Source organism: Oncorhynchus keta, chromosome 30 (assembly GCF_023373465.1).
Source record: "Oncorhynchus keta strain PuntledgeMale-10-30-2019 chromosome 30, Oket_V2, whole genome shotgun sequence".
NCBI classification, from domain to species: domain Eukaryota; kingdom Metazoa; phylum Chordata; class Actinopteri; order Salmoniformes; family Salmonidae; genus Oncorhynchus; species Oncorhynchus keta.
The window spans coordinates 13,936,250-13,953,827 of NC_068450.1; the positions used below are offsets into that span (position 1 = coordinate 13,936,250).

General features: G+C 47.1%; 1 protein-coding gene across 1 annotated transcript in view; it reads right to left on the reverse strand.

The window, feature by feature from the left end:
- LOC118376821 (FERM and PDZ domain-containing protein 3-like) overlaps nt 1-17,578 on the reverse strand; it is a 311,796-nt gene that overhangs the window by 177,872 nt on the left and 116,346 nt on the right. The window lies entirely within an intron of this gene.

A 17,578-nucleotide genomic window follows, 5' to 3' on the forward strand; every position in this document is an offset into this window, starting at 1 on the left:
CTGTCTAATCTCCCAAGAGTCTTTATTAGGATCTCTTCCATCCCACTGTCTAATCTCCCAAGAGTCTTTATTAGGATCTCTTCCATCCCACTGTCTAATCTTCCAAGAGTCTTTATTAGGATCTCTTCCATCCCACTGTCTAATCTTCCAAGATCTCTCTTCCATCCCACTGTCTAATCTCCCAAGAGTCTTTATTAGGATCTCTTCCATCCCACTGTCTAATCTCCCAAGAGTCTTTATTAGGATCTCTTCCATCCCACTGTCTAATCTCCCAAGAGTCTTTATTAGGATCTCTTCCATCCCACTGTCTAATCTCCCAAGAGTCTTTATTAGGATCTCTTCCATCCCACTGTCTAATCTCCCAAGACTCTTTATTAGGATCTCTTCCATCCCACTGTCTAATCTCCCAAGAGTCTTTATTAGGATCTCTTCCATCCCACTGTCTAATCTCCCAAGAGTCTTTATTAGGATCTCTTCCATCCCACTGTCTAATCTTCCAAGAGTCTTTATTAGGATCTCCTCCATCCCACTGTCTAATCTCCCAAGAGTCTTTATTAGGATCTCTTCCATCCCACTGTCTAATCTTCCAAGAGTCTTTATTAGGATCTCTTTCATCCCACTGTCTAATCTCCCAAGAGTCTTTATTAGGATCTCTTCCATCCCACTGTCTAATCTTCCAAGAGTCTTTATTAGGATCTCCTCCATCCCACTGTCTAATCTCCCAAGACTCTTTATTAGGATCTCTTCCATCCCACTGTCTAATCTTCCAAGAGTCTTTATTAGGATCTCCTCCATCCCACTGTCTAATCTTCCAAGAGTCTTTACTAGGATCTCTTCCATCCCACTGTCTAATCTTCCAAGAGTCTTTATTAGGATCTCTTCCATCCCACTGTCTAATATCTCAATAGTCTTTATTAGGATCTCTTCCATCCCACTGTCTAATCTCCCAAGAGTCTTTATTAGGATCTCTTCCATCCCACTGTCTAATCTCCCAAGAGTCTTTATTGGGATCTCCTCCATCCCACTGTCTAATCTCCCAAGAGTCTTTATTGGGATCTCTTCCATCCCACTGTCTAATCTCCCAAGAGTCTTTATTAGGATCTCTTCCATCCCACTGTCTAATCTCCCAAGAGTCTTTATTGGGATCTCTTCCATCCCACTGTCTAATCTCCCAAGAGTCTTTATTAGGATCTCTTCCATCCCACTGTCTAATCTCCCAAGAGTCTTTATTAGGATCTCTTCCATCCCACTGTCTAATCTTCCAAGAGTCTTTATTAGGATCTCTTCCATCCCACTGTCTAATCTCCCAAGAGTCTTTATTAGGATCTCTTCCATCCCACTGTCTAATCTTCCAAGAGTCTTTATTAGGATCTCTTCCATCCCACTGTCTAATCTTCCAAGAGTCTTTATTAGGATCTCTTCCATCCCACTGTCTAATCTCCCAAGAGTCTTTATTAGGATCTCTTCCATCCCACTGTCTAATCTCCCAAGAGTCTTTATTAGGATCTCTTCCATCCCACTGTCTAATCTCCCAAGACTCTTTATTAGGATCTCTTCCATCCCACTGTCTAATCTCCCAAGAGTCTTTATTAGGATCTCTTCCATCCCACTGTCTAATCTCCCAAGAGTCTTTGACAGACAAGATGAATGACATGCAATAAAACCACGTCTGAATGATAGATTTTACAGCTAGTTACAAAGAGTTAGAATCTACGACATCCTTACTCAGACTACGTCCAAGTCTTATTCCTCAACCCACATTTCATTAAGAATGACCAGGAGGTACAAGGCGACATTTACAATCTAACGGTGAGAGCGGTGTGTGTGTGTGTGTGTGTGTGTGTGTGTGTGTTGTTCTTAATTAAGAAATAACAGGAGACATCAGCCACTACCCCCTTGCTCACTGTTCCAGCTTATTTCATGCTCCCCTGAGCCCCTATCTCACACACTCACACGCATCTCTATATCCAGAGACCTCTAAATGTTGGCGATGGCGCAAGCTAATTTACAAAACAAGATGTGACAGAAGCTTTATGTTTGAGTCATGTTTTGACAGCTAACAAAACCTGCTGCCAAAACCATAGATATGTGTCACAAATGGCATATATAGTATATATAGTATATATAGTATTCCCATTATAGTCCATAGGGCTCTGGTCAAAAGTAGTGCACTATAAAGGGAACAAGGTGCCATAGGGCTCTGGTCAAAAGTAGTGCACTATAAAGGGAACAGAATGCCATTTGGGACTAAACACAGGTCTTTCAAGTGGAAGGTTGAGTGTTCTCGTAACTAATAGATGATGAAAACTTTAGCTTATTACTTTTGACTGCGCTGGTTTGTACTGGTACAGTGAAAGGAATAAAATACCACTTCAAACAGACAGACAATACCGGTTCCATCTGAGAGAAACAGAGCAGAGGAGAGACATATTCAGTAATAAAACACTAACTTATGATATGACATGATATTCAGTATTAATACACAAACTTATGATATTCAGTATTAATACACAAACTTATGATATTCAGTAATAAAACACAAACTTATGATATGACATGATATTCAGTATTAATACACCCGAGAGATTTGAAAGGCGGTTTCATGAATAAGTGATGCTCACAAGATTATTTACATATTTCTCGGTCAGGTGTCACCATAGCAACTCGTTGAGCAACGAGCAGGTCTGATTTTTATTTTAGAAGATCTAAGAGCCTGAGGGGAGAGGAGAGGCAGAGAGAGGAGAGGTGGCGATAGGAAAGAGGGGAGGTGGAGGGAGTGAGGAGAGGTGGAGAGTTGAAGGGAGAGAGGAGAGGTAGAGAGACAGTGGAGAGATGGAGGGAGAGATGAGAGGTGGAGGGAGAGATGAGAGGTGGAGGGAGAGAGAGGAGAGGGAGAGAGACAGAGGAGAGATGGAGGGAGAGAGAGAGGAGAGGTAGAGGGAGAGAGGGGAGGTGGAGGGAGAGAGAGGAGAGGTAGAGAGACAGAGGAGAGCTGGAGGGAGAGAGAGGAGAGGTAGAGAGACAGAGGAGAGCTGGAGGGAGAGAGGGGAGAGATGGAGGGAGAGAGGAGAGATGGAGAGAGAGAGAGAAGAGGGAGAGAGGAGAGGTGGAGAGAGAGAGGAGAGGGAGAGAGAGGAGAGGTGGAGGGAGAGAGAGGAGAGGGAGAGAGGAGAGGTGGAGAGAGAGAGGAGAGGGAGAGAGAGAGAGAAGAGGGAGAGAGGAGAGGTGGAGGGAGAGAGGAGAGGGAGAGAGAGGAGAGGTGGAGGGAGAGAGAGGAGAGATGGGAGAGAGAGGAGAGGTGGAGGGAGAGAGAGGAGAGGTGGAGGGAGAGAGGAGAGGTGGAGGGAGAGAGGAGAGGGAGAGAGAGGAGAGGTGGAGGGAGAGAGGAGAGGGAGAGAGAGGAGAGGTGGAGGGAGAGAGAGGAGAGGTGGAGGGAGAGAGAGGAGATGTATAGAGAGGAGATGTAGAGAGATGAGAGGTAGAGAGAGGAGAGGTGAAGTGGTGATGAATAACTGTCTGTACTGTACAGACCTCTGGGTCTGTATCCAACAACATCCATCTTCTCTATCCTCTCCTCTGTCTCTCGTTTTCTCTTTCTTGTGCTACATCTCTCTACACTTGTATTCTGTTCTTCTCTCTCATGCTCTCTTTCTCATTTTCTTTCTTGTGCTGTATCTCTCTACACTCGTTCTCTTGTAATTCTGTTCTCCTCTCTTCATCTCTCTTTCTTGTTTTCTCTATTTTTCTTATGCTACATCTCTCTACAATCATTCTCTTGTATTCTGTTCTTCTCTCACTTTCACTCTCTCTCTCTCTTTCTTTCTCTCTTTTCTCCTTCCATCTGCCTCTGTCTCTCTGCCTCTGTTTCTCTACCTCTGTCTCTCTGCCTCTGTTTCTCTGTTTCTCTGCTTCTGTCTCTCTGCCTCTGTCTCTCTGCTTCTGTCTCTCTGCCTCTGTTTCTCTGCCTCTGTTTCTCTGCTTCTGTCTCTCTGCCTCTGTTTCTCTGTTTCTCTACCTCTGTCTCTCTGCCTCTGTTTCTCTGCTTCTGTCTCTCTGCCTCTGTTTCTCTGCTTCTGTCTCTCTGCCTCTGTTTCTCTGCTTCTGTCTCTCTGCCTCTGTTTCTCTGCTTCTGTCTCTCTGCCTCTGTTTCTCTGCTTCTGTCTCTCTGCCTCTGTTTCTCTGCTTCTGTCTCTCTGCCTCTGTTTCTCTGCTTCTGTCTCTCTGCCTCTGTCTCTCTGCCTCTGTTTCTCTGCTTCTGTCTCTCTGCCTCTGTTTCTCTGCTTCTGTCTCTCTGCCTCTGTCTCTCTGCCTCTGTTTCTCTGCTTCTGTCTCTCTGCCTCTGTCTCTCTGCTTCTGTCTCTCTGCTTCTGTCTCTCTGCTTCTGTCTCTCTGTCTCTCTGTCTCTGTCTCTCTGCCTCTGTCTCTCTGTCTCTGTCTCTCTACCTCTGTCTCTCTGCCTCTGTCTCTCTGCCTCTGTCTCTCTGCCTCTGTCTCTCTGCTTCTGTCTCTCTGTCTCTGTCTCTCTGTCTCTCTGCCTCTGTCTCTCCGTCTCTGTCTCTCTGCCTCTGTTTCTCTGCTTCTGTCTCTCTGCTTCTGTCTCTCTGCTTCTGTCTCTCTGTCTCTGTCTCTCTGTCTCTCTGCCTCTGTCTCTCCGTCTCTCTGCCTCTGTCTCTGTCTCTCTGTCTCTCTGCTTCTGTCTCTCTACCTCTGTTTCTCTGTCTCTGCTTCTGTCTCTCTGCTTCTGTCTCTCTGCTTCTGTCTCTCTGTCTCTCTGCCTCTGTCTCTCTGTCTCTCTGCCTCTGTCTCTCTGCTTCTGTCTCTCTGCCTCTGTTTCTCTGCTTCTCTACCTCTGTCTCTCTGCCTCTGTTTCTCTACCTCTGTCTCTCTGTCTCTCTGCCTCTGTCTCTCTGTCTCTCTGCCTCTGTCTCTCTGCTTCTGTCTCTCTGTCTCTCTACCTCTGTTTCTCTGTCTCTCTGCTTCTGTCTCTCTGCTTCTGTCTCTCTGCCTCTGTCTCTCTGCTTCTGTCTCTCTGCCTCTGTTTCTCTACCTCTGTCTCTCTACCTCTGTTTCTCTGCTTCTGTCTCTCTGCCTCTGTTTCTCTGCTTCTGTCTCTCTGCCTCTGTTTCTCTGCTTCTCTGCTTCTGTCTCTCTGCCTCTGTTTCTCTGCTTCTGTCTCTCTGCCTCTGTCTCTCTGCTTCTGTCTCTCTGCTTCTGTCTCTCTGCCTCTGTCTCTCTGCTTCTGTCTCTCTGCCTCTGTCTCTCTGCTTCTGTCTCTCTGCCTCTGTCTCTCTGCTTCTGTCTCTCTGCCTCTGTCTCTCTGCTTCTGTCTCTCTGTCTCTCTGCCTCTGTCTCTCTGTCTCTCTGCTTCTGTCTCTCTGCTTCTGTCTCTCTGCTTCTGTCTCTCTGCTTCTGTCTCTCTGTCTCTCTGCCTCTGTCTCTCTGTCTCTCTGCTTCTGTCTCTCTGCCTCTGTCTCTCTGCCTCTGTCTCTCTGCCTCTGTTTCTCTGCCTCTGTCTCTCTGCCTCTGTCTCTCTGCTTCTGTCTCTCTGTCTCTCTACCTCTGTTTCTCTGTCTCTCTGCTTCTGTCTCTCTGCTTCTGTCTCTCTGCTTCTGTCTCTCTGTCTCTCTGTCTCTGTCTCTCTGCCTCTGTCTCTCTGCTTCTGTCTCTCTGCTTCTGTCTCTCTGCTTCTGTCTCTCTGTCTCTGTCTCTCTGTCTCTGTCTCTCCGTCTCTCTGCCTCTGTCTCTGTCTCTCTGTCTCTCTGCTTCTGTCTCTCTACCTCTGTTTCTCTGTCTCTGCTTCTGTCTCTCTGCTTCTGTCTCTCTGTCTCTCTACCTCTGTTTCTCTGTCTCTCTGCTTCTGTCTCTCTGTCTCTCTGCCTCTGTTTCTCTGTCTCTGTCTCTCTGCCTCTGTTTCTCTGCTTCTGTCTCTCTGCTTCTGTCTCTGTTCTCTGTCTCTCTGTATCAATTCAATTTAAATTCAATGGGGCTTTCTTGGCATGGGAAACATGTGTTAACATTGCCAAGGCAAGTGAGGTACATAATATATAAAGTGAATATATAAAGTGAAAAAAAGTAAAGTATATAAAGTGTTTCTCTGTCTGTTTCTCTGTCTCTCTGTTTCTGTCTCTCTGTTTCTGTCTCTCTGTCTCTTTCTCTGTCTCTGTCACGCCCTGACCTTAGAGAGACATTTTATTTCTCTATTTGGTGAGGTCAGGGTGTGATGTGGGCTGGGCATTCTATGTTTTGTATTTCTTGGCTCAGGTTATAGACCTGAGCCAACTCCCCATGCTTACCGTGGGGAGAGAGTGAGTAGTCAGGCACCATGTTATGCGGCTCAGCTCCGTGTGTCACCGGTGCGCATACACAGCCCGGTGCGCTCTGTGCCAGCTCCTTGCATTTGTCGAGCAAGAGGGGGCATTCAGTCAGGACGGATGGTGCCGGCTCAGCGCATCTGGCCTCCAATGCGTCTCTTCGGTCCAGGATATCCTGCGCCGGCTCGGCGGTCGGTCCCCAGTCTGGAGCCAGCAACGGTCCCCAGTCCGGAGCCTCCAGTAGCGGCACCCAGTCCGGGACCTGCAATGAGGGTCCCCAGTCTGGGGCTTGCGGCGAGGGTCCCCAGTCCGGGGCCTGCAGTGACGGTCCCCAGTTCAGGGTCTGCGGCGAGGGTCCCCAGTCCGGGGCCTGCAGCAATGGTCCCCGCGCCAGAGGCTTCACCAAGGTGGGGGATCCAGAGGTGGAGCGGGGGCTATGCCCACCCGGACCCTCCCATATAGGTTCAGGTTTCCGCACCTTTGGGGGTACTGTCACACCCTGACCTTAGAGAGCTGTTTTATTTCTCTATTTGGTGAGGTCAGGGTGTGATGTGGGGTGGGCATTCTATGTTTTGTATTTCTTTGGTTTTGGACGAGTGTGGTTCCCAATCAGGGGCAGCTGTCTATCGCTGTCTCTGATTGGGAATCGTACTTAGGCAGCCTGTTTTCCCACCTATGTTGTGGGATCTTGTTTTTGTTAGCTCTGTGAAGCCGGCAGAACGGGACGTTCCTTATTCCTTTTGTTGTTTTTGTTTGGTGTTCTGAGTATTAAAGATCATGAACACTGACCACGCTGCACCTTGGTCTACTTCTTCAGACGAACGTTACAGTGTCTCTGTCTCTATCTTTTGTACACATACTCCCTCTACCAATCCAACGGTCTCTGTGTCTCTATCTTTTGTACACATACTCCCTCTACCAATCCAACGGTCTCTGTGTCTCTATCTTTTGTACACATACTCCCTCTACCAATCCAACGGTCTCTGTGTCTCTATCTTTTGTACACATACTCCCTCTACCAATCCAACGGTCTCTGTGTCTCTATCTTTTGTACACATACTCCCTCTACCAATCCAACGGTCTCTGTGTCTCTATCTTTTGTACACATACTCCCTCTACCAATCCAAATGCATTCTCAAATCCCCCAAGGTTCTTCTAAAGGACATAAGCAGAATTATGTGTTGCTGTTTGTCACATCGATTTGGTTTGGGGTTTCTTTAAAACATAGTTTTTGTTGGCAAATAACATACACATGCATGGGCACACACACACAGAGTCTTATCTCTGCTGACATAATGAAGTCATGGTATTTCTCTATTTCAGATTCTAATCCATACATGGCAGCTCACTAAAGCAGTCCATCATTGATTTATGTGTGCAGAGGTGTGTGCGTGTTTGTGAGTGTGTGTGCGGTGTGTGACCAAGACAGTTTGGCACCTCACTAAGTCTGTCTTTCTATCCCTCTCGCTTGTACAGGGCGGTAGGTAGTCTAGCGGTTAAGGGCGTTGGACCAGTAACTGAAATGTTACTGGTTCGAATCCCCGAGCTGACTAGGTGAAAAATCTGTTGATGTGCCCTTGAGCAACGCACTTAACTCTAGTTGCTCTGGATAAGAGCTTCTACTAAAATGTAAAAAAATAATATATATGTATTTTCTTTTGGTCATTTACCCTCTGTTCCTTTTTTCTCTTTTTCTGTGTGTGTGTGTGTGTGTGTGTGTGTGTGTGTGTGTGTGTGTGTGTGTGTGCGTGCGTGCGTGCGTGCGTGCGTGTGTGCGTATGTGCGTGCGTGCGTGTGTGCGTATGTGTGTGTGTGTGTGTGTGTGTGTGTGTGTGTGTGTGTGTGTGTGTGCGTGCGTGCGTGTGTGCGTGTGTGTGAGTGTGTGTGTGTGTATGTGTGTGTGTGTGTGCGTATGTGTGTGTGTGCATAAGTGTGTTCAAACAATGTGTGTGCGTTCATCCGTCTGCCGCTTAGACAGACAAAAACAGTGCTGATCCAGAAGGCTTAAGGTCTGGGGAGTGACAGAGAAAGAAAGATAACTAATCGAGCTAATCTTCACTTTTCAAATTCAAATGAATCCAGAAAGTCAATTTATATTTCCACTTTATCACCCTGAATCCCTTTATCCAAATCTATATTCTAACAATTCCTTCTTCTTTAATGAAAAGAGTAGACGTCTGAAATAAAGTCCAGTGAAGCTATTACGGTTCGTCCCACATAGCACCGTATTCCCTATGTAGTGCATTACTTTTGACCAGAACCGTAGGGCTCGAGACAAAAGTAGTGCACTACATAGGGAATAGGATACAATTTGGGACGAACCCTTAATAGCTTCATTAGCTTGGTGATTAGAGCGAGAAAACAAAATGTAAAAAAAGAACAGAGTCACCCAGCGTGACAGATCTCCTCATTACAGGACGTTGTAGTGACATGGATGAGCTTGTGATGCTGATCCATTTAGAGAAAATGTCACCCTATATACACTCAGATAACACCCACTCTGTTCTGCATCCCAAATTACACCCTATTTCCTTTATAGTGCACTTTATCAGACAAGGGCTCTGGTCGAAAGTAGGGCACTGTATAGGGAATAGGGTTGGGACACAACCTTTTACAATTCCCTATTGGCTGATGGACTGCATTGGGCTTTTTAATCAGTCAGGAAAAAGCTACATCTGGACGGAAGAAACATGCCTCTAATGCGAAACGTAATCTAGCTTTATGTAAACCAGGAAGTTGTAATGTGAAATGTAATCTAGCTTTATCTAAACCAGGAAGTTGTAATGTGAAATGTAATCTAGCTTTATCTAAACCAGGAAGTTGTAATGTGAAATGTAATCTAGCTTTATCTAAACCAGGAAGTTGTAATGTGAAATGTAATCTAGCTTTATGTAAACCAGGAAGTTGTAATGTGAAATGTAATCTAGCTTTATGTAAACCAGGAAGTTGTAATGTGAAATGTAATCTAGCTTTATCTAAACCAGGAAGTTGTAATGTGAAATGTAATCTAGCTTTATGTAAACCAGGAAGTTGTAATGTGAAATGTAATCTAGCTTTATCTAAACCAGGAAGTTGTAATGTGAAATGTAATCTAGCTTTATGTAAACCAGGAAGTTGTAATGTGAAATGTAATCTAGCTTTATGTAAACCAGGAAGTTGTAATGTGAAATGTAATCTAGCTTTATGTAAACCAGGAAGTTGTAATGTGAAATGTAATCTAGCTTTATGTAAACCAGGAAGTTGTAATGTGAAATGTAATCTAGCTTTACGTAAACCAGGAAGTTCCACTTAGATCTAACTGGTAGCACTCTCTAAAACCTGGCCAAGTATCAGAAGGACTTCAGAGCAATTTCCCCATAAAGACATCTTCCTGTGCTTACATGCATACGGTTTTAATGGAACGTCTAGCAAAGGATAGCAGTGCTTGAAAAATACAGCATTGTCCTTTTCTACTGCACAGGTATCTCTGGCTCTATATATCTCTACAGTACCCCAACACAGGTATCTCTATATATCTCTACAGTACCCCAACACAGGTATCTCTATATATCTCTACAGTACCCCAACACAGGTATCTCTATATATCTCTACAGTACCCCAACACAGGTATCTCTATATATCTCTACAGTACCCCAACACAGGTATCTCTATATATCTCTACAGTACCCCAACACAGGTATCTCTATATATCTCTACAGTACCCCAACACAGGTATCTCTATATATCTCTACAGTACCCCAACACAGGTATCTCTATATATCTCTACAGTACCCCAACACAGGTATCTCTATATATCTCTACAGTACCCCAACACAGGTATCTCTATATATCTCTACAGTACCCCAACACAGGTATCTCTATATATCTCTACAGTACCCCAACACAGATATCTCTATATATCTCTACAGTACCCCAACACAGGTATCTCTATATATCTCTATAGTACCCCAACACAGGTATCTCTATATATTTCTACAGTACCCCAACACAGGTATCTCTACATATCTCTACAGTACCCCAACACAGGTATCTCTATATATCTTTACAGTACCCCAACACAGGTATCTCTACATATTTCTACAGTACCCCAACACAGGTATCTCTATATATCTCTACAGTACCCCAACACAGGTATCTCTATATATCTCTACAGTACCCCAACACAGGTATCTCTATATATCTCTACAGTACCCCAACACAGGTATCTCTATATATCTCTACAGTACCCCAACACATGTATCTCTATATATCTCTACAGTACCCCAACACAGGTATCTCTATATATCTCTACAGTACCCCAACACAGGTATCTCTATATATCTCTACAGTACCCCAACACAGGTATCTCTATATATCTCTACAGTACTCCAACACAGATATCTCTATATATCTCTACAGTACCCCAACACAGGTATCTCTATATATCTCTATAGTACCCCAACACAGGTATCTCTATATATTTCTACAGTACCTCAACACAGGTATCTCTACATATCTCTACAGTACCCCAACACAGGTATCTCTATATATCTCTACAGTACCCCAACACAGGTATCTCTATATATCTCTACAGTACCCCAACACAGGTATCTCTATATATCTCTACAGTACCCCAACACAGGTATCTCTATATATCTCTACAGTACCCCAACACAGGTATCTCTATATAGCTCTACAGTACCCCAACTCACTCACTCTCTTTCTCTCTCTCTCTCTCTCAAAAAGGAGAGGACAGGATGAGGAGAGGGTGGCTGGGAAGAACAGATCTGGAGAAAGGGGGAGGAGCAGTATAGACCGACCGAGAGAGGTGGAATAGAGTAGGGTCAACAGAAGAGAAGAAAGGGAGAGAGAGCAGGGTAGTAGAGTAGAACCAAAAGGAGGACAGAGGGAGAGAGGAGGTGGAGAGTGGCCGGGAGAGGGGGTGGAGAGAGAGGTGGAGAGAGAGGAGGCAGAGAGGGAGGTGGAGAGAGGGAGAGGTGAACAGAGGGAGAGGTGGGGAGAGAGGTGGCGAGAGGGAGAGGTAGAGAGAGAGAGAGAGAGAGAGGAGAGAGAGAGAGAGAGGTGGATAGAGAGAGAGGTGGAGAGAGAGAGGTGGAGAGAGAGAGATGAAGAGAGAGAGGTGGAGAGAGTGAGAGGTGGAGAGGGGGCGAGAAGGGAGAGGTGGAGAGAGAGAGGGAGAGTTGGAGAAATAATCAAATATACAGACCACAAATTCCAAATGGCTATACTAAAACTCTTTAAAATCATCCTTAGCTCTGGCATCTTCCCCAATATTTGGAACCAAGGACTGATCACCCCAATCCACAAAAGTGGAAACAAATTTGACCCCAATAACTACTGTGGGATATGCGTCAACAGCAACCGTGGAAAAATCCTCTGCATCATTAACAGCAGACTCGTACATGTCCTCAGTGAAAACAATGTACTGAGCAAATGTCAAATGGACTTTTTACCAAATTACCGTACGACAGACTACATATTCACCCTGAACACCCTAATTGACAAAAACAAAGGCAAAGTCTTCTCATGCTTTGTTGATTTCAAAAAAAGCCTTTGACTCAATTTGGCATGAGGGTCTGCTATACAAATTGATGGAAAGTGGTATTGGGGAAAAACATACAATATTATAAAATCCATGTACACAAACAACAAATTTCTTCCCACAGGGTCGTGGGGTGAGACAGGGATGCAGCTTAAGCCCCACCCTCTTCAACATATATATCAACGAATTAGCGAGGTCACGAGAACAGTCTGCAGCACCCGGCCTCCCCCGACTAGAATCTGAAATCAAATGTCTACTGTTTGCTGATGATCTGGTGCTTCTGTCCCCAACCAAGGAGGGCCTACAGCAGCACCTAGATCTGTCCCCAACCAAGGAGGGCCTACAGCAGCACCTAGATCTGTCCCCAACCAAGGAGGGCCTACAGCAGCACCTAGATCTGTCCCCAACCAAGGAGGGCCTACAGCAGCACCTAGATCTGTCCCCAACCAAGGAGGGCCTACAGCAGCACCTAGATCTGTCCCCAACCAAGGAGGGCCTACAGCAGCACCTAGATCTGTCCCCAACCAAGGAGGGCCTACAGCAGCACCTAGATCTGTCCCCAACCAAGGAGGGCCTACAGCAGCACCTAGATCTGTCCCCAACCAAGGAGGGCCTACAGCAGCACCTAGATCTGTCCCCAACCAAGGAGGGCCTACAGCAGCACCTAGATCTGTCCCCAACCAAGGAGGGCCTACAGCAGCACCTGGGCCCTGACAGTAAAACATAACAGTGTTCCAAAAAAGGTCCAGTTCCCAGGACCACAAATACAAATTCCATCTAGACACCGTTGCCCAAGAGCACACAAAATACTATACATACCTCGGCCTAAACATCAGCGCCACAGGTAACTTCCACAAAGCTGTGAATGATCTGAGAGACAAGGCAAGAAGGGCATTCTATGCCATCAAAAGGAACATAGCATTTGACATCCCAATTAGGATCAGGCTAAAATACTTGAATCAGTTATATAACCCATTGCCCTTTATGGTTGTGAGGTCTGGGGTCCGCTCACCAACCAAGAATTCACAACATGGTACCAAATTTGAGACTCTGCATGCAGATTTCAGCAAAAATATCCTTAGTGTACAACGTAAAACACCAAATAATCCATGCAGAACAAAATTAGGCTGATACCCTGATAATTTTCAAAATCCAGAAAAGAGCTGTTCAAATCTCCAACCACCTAAAAGGACGCGATTCCCAAAACCTTCCATAACAAAGCCATCACCTACAGAGAGATGAACCTGGAGAAGACTCCAAAAGCAAGCTGGTCATGGGGCTCTGTTCACAAACACAAACAGACCCTACAGAGCCCCAGGACAGCAACACAATTAGACCCAACCAAATAATGAGAAAACAAACAGATAATTACTTGATACATTGGAAAGAATTAACAAAATTACTTAGTAAACTGGAATGCTATTTGGCCCTAAACAGAGAGTACGCAGTGGCAGAATACCTGACCACTGTGACTGACCCAAACTTAAGGAAAGCTTTGACTATGTACAGATTCAGTGAGCATAGCCTTGCTATTGAGAAAGGCCACCGTAGGCAAAACTGGCTCTCGAGAGAGACAGACTATGTGCACACTGCCCACAAAATGAGGTGGAAACTGAGCTGCACTTCTTAACCTGCCCAATGTATGACCATATTAGAGACACATATCTCCCTCAGATTACACAGATCCACAATAAAATTCGAAAACAAAACTGATTTTGGTAAACTCCCATATCTACTGGGTGAAATACCACAGTGTGCCATCACAGCAACAAGATGTGTGACCTCTTGCCACAAGAAAAGGTCAACCAGTGAAAAACAGACACCATTGTAAATACAACCCATATATATGCTTATTTATTTTGCCTTTTGTACTTTAACCATTTGTACATCGTTACAACACTGTATATATACTGTACATAACATGACATTTGTACATCGTTACAACACTGTATATATACTGTACATAACATGACATTTGTAATGACTTTCTTTATTGTTTTGGAACTGTTTTTATAATTTCTATTGTTTATTTCACTTTTGTATATTATCTACTTCACTTGCTTAGCAATGTTAACATAAAAAAGGAATGTCCTCTCACTGTCAACTGCGTTTATTTTCAGCAAACTTCACATGTGTAAATATTTGTATGAACATAAGAAAATTCAACAACTGAGACATAAACTGAACAAGTTCCACAGACATGTGACTAACAGAAATGGAATAATGTGTCCCTGAACAAAGGGGGGGTCAGGTCAAAATCAAAAGTAACTATCTGGTGTGGTCACCAGCTGCAGTAAGTACTGCAGTGCATCTCTTCCTCATGGACTGCACCAGATTCGCCAGTTCTTGCTGTGAGATGTTACCCCACTCTTCCACCAAGGCACCTGCAAGTTCCTGGAAATTTCTGGGGGGAATGGCCCTAGCCCTCACCCTCCGATCCAACAGGTCCCAGACATGCTCAATAGGATTGAGATCCGGGCTATTTGCTGGCCTTGGCAGAACACTGAACACACAGAACACATTCCTGTCTTGCAGGAAATCATGCATAGTCATGTCAGGATGAGCCTGCAGGAAGGGTACCACATGAGGGTGGAGAACGTCTTCCCTGTAACGCACAGCGTTGAGATTACCTGCAATCAATGACAACAAGCTCAGTCCGATGATGCTGTGACACACCCCCCAGACCATGACGGACCCTCCAACTCCAGATAGATCCCGCTCCAGAGTACAGGCCCCGGTCTAATGCTCATTCCTTCGACGATAAACGCTAATCCGACCATCACCCCTGGTGAGACAAAACCACGACTCGTGCCAGTCCTGTCTGGCCCAGCGAAGGTGGCTTTATGCCCATAGGCGACGTTGTTGCCGGTGATGTCTGGTGAGGACCTGCCTCACAACAGGCCTACAAGCCCTCAGTCCAGCCTCTCTCAGCCTATTGCGGACAGTCTGAGAACTGATGGAGGGATTGTGCGTTCCTGGTGTAACTCGGGTAGTTGCTGTTTCCATCCTGTACCTGTCCCGCAGGTGTGATGTTCGGATGTACCGATCCTGTGCAGATGTTGTTACACGTGGTCTGCCACTGTGAGGACAATCAGCTGTCTGTCCTGTCTCCCTGTAGTGCTGTCTTAGGTGTCTCACAGTACGGACATTGTAATTTATTGCCTGCCCACATCCGCAGTCCTCATGCCTCCTTCCAGCATGCCTAAGGCATGTTCACGCAGATGAGCAGGGACTCTGGGCATCTTTCTTTTGGTGTTTTTCAGAGTCAGTAGAAAGGCCTCTTTAGTGTCCTAAAATTTTAATTGCGTACCGTCTGTAAGCTGTTAGTGTCTTATCGATTGTTCCACAGGTGCATGTTCATTAATTGTTTATGGTTCATTGAACAAGCATGGGAAACAGTGTTTAAACCCTTTTCAATGAAGATCTGTGAAGTTATTTTGATTTTTTCAAATTATCTTTGAAAGACAGGGTCCTGAAAAAAGGACGTTTCTTTTTTTGCTTGTTTTCCATGCCAATAAATCCCCTTGAATTGAATTGAGAGAGAGAGAGGGAGAGAGGGATAGTTGAAGAGAGATAGAGGGAGAGAGCGGGAGAGGTGGAGAGGGGGAGTGGTGAAGAGAGAGAGAGGTGGAGAGAAGAAGAGAGGGAGAAATTAAGAGAGAGAGAAGTGAAGAGAGGGAGAGGTGAAGAGGTGGAGAGGTGAAGAAAGAGAGAGGTGGAGAGATGAAGAGGTGAAGCGAAGAAGAGAGAGAGGTGGAGAGAGGGAGAGCTGAAGAGAGGGAGAGGTGAAGAGAGGTAGAGGTGAAGAGGTGGAGAGGTGAAGCAAAGAAGAGAGAGAGGTGGAGAGAGGGAGAGGTGGAGAAAGGGAGAGGTGGAGAGAAGGAGAGGTGGAAAGGTGATGAGGAGGAGAGAGGGAGAGGTGGAGAGAGGGAGAGGTGAAGAGAGGGAGAGGTGGAGAGAGAGAGATGTGGAGAGAGGGAGAGGTGGAGAGAGGGAGAGGTAGAGAGGTGGAGAGGTGGAGAGGTGGAGAGGTGAAGAGGTGGAGAGGTGAAGAGCTGGAGAGGTGGAGAGGTGAAGAGAGAGAGGTGGAGAGGTGAAGCGAAGAAGAGAGAGGTGGAGAGAGGGAGAGGTGGAGAGAGGGAGAGGTGGAGAGAAGGAGAGGTGGAGAGAGGGAGAGGTGGAAAGGTCCCTGAGCCCGCCTGCCGTTCTGTCCCTGAGCCCACCTGCCGTTCTGTCCCTGAGCCCACCTGCCGTCCTGTCCCTGAGCCCGCCCGCCGTTCTGTCCCTGAGCCCGCCTGCCGTCCTGTCCCTGAGCCCGCCTGCCGTTCTGTCCCTGAGCCCGCCTGCCGTCCTGTCCCTGAGCCCGCCTGCCGTCCTGTCCCTGAGCCCGCCTGCCGTCCTGTCCCTGAGCCCGCCTGCCGTCCTGTCCCTGAGCCCGCCTGCCGTTCTGTCCCTGAGCCCGCCTGCCGTTCTGTCCCTGAGCCCACCTGCCGTCCTGTCCCTGAGCCCGCCTGCCGTTCTGTCCCTGAGCCCGCTGCCATCATGACTCTGAGCCCGCCTGCCATTCTGACCCTGAGCCCGCCTGCCGTTCTGACCCTGAGCCCGCCTGCCGTTCTGTCCCTGAGCCCGCCTGCCATTCTGACCCTCAGCCCGCCTGCCGTTCTGACCCTGAGCCCGCCTGCCGTCCTGTCCCTGAGCCCGCCTGCCGTTCTGTCCCTGAGCCCGCCTGCCGTTCTGTCCCTGAGCCCACCTGCCGTCCTGTCCCTGAGCCCGCCTGCCGTTCTGACCCTGAGCCCGCCTGCCGTTCTGACCCTGAGCCCGCCTGCCGTTCTGTCCCTGAGCCCGCCTGCCATTCTGTCCCTGAGCCCGCCTGCCGTTCTGTCCCTGAGCCCGCCTGCCGTTCTGACCCTGAGCCCGCCTGCCGTTCTGACCCTGAGCCCGCCTGCCGTTCTGACCCTGAGCCCGCCTGCCGTTCTGTCCCTGAGCCCGCCTGCCGTTCTGACCCTGAGCCCGCCTGCCGTTCTGTCCCTGAGCCCGCCTGCCGTCCTGTCCCTGAGCCCGCCTGCCGTCCTGTCCTTGAGCCCGCCTGCCGTTCTGACCCTGATTAACTCTGCCTTGGACTATGAACCTCGACCTGCCCTTTGTTTCAATAAATAGTCTGAGAACCGAATTATTCGCTTCCTGTGTCTGTATCTACGTCATATCCTGAGTCGTGATAGTACGAACTGGCCATGACTGACCCAGCAGACTAAGACCAGCTCAGCAACACTGTCTCTGTCCTAGGAGCCACCACACGAGGAGTTACTGTATAACCTTGTGGAGGGACTCCACACCTTGGCGGAATGCCATGACCATGCCTTCAATGCATTGTTGGAACAATTCCACTACTAGGCATTAAGACACAACGGTAACCTTCCAGACTGCCAGTCTAACCCTAACCCTAACCTTCCAGAATCCCAGTCTAACCCTAACCCATTCTAACCCTAACCTTCCAGACTCCCAGTCTAACCCAAACACTAACCTTCCAGACTGCCACTCTAACCCTAACCCATTCTAACCCAAACCCTAACCCTCCAGACTCCCAGTCTAACCCTAACCCAGTCTAACCCTAACCCAGTCTAACCCTAACCCTCCAAACTCCCAGTCTAACCCTAACCCTAACCCATTCTAACCCAAACCCTAACCCCCCAGACTCCCATTCTAGCCCTAACCCAGTCTAACCCTA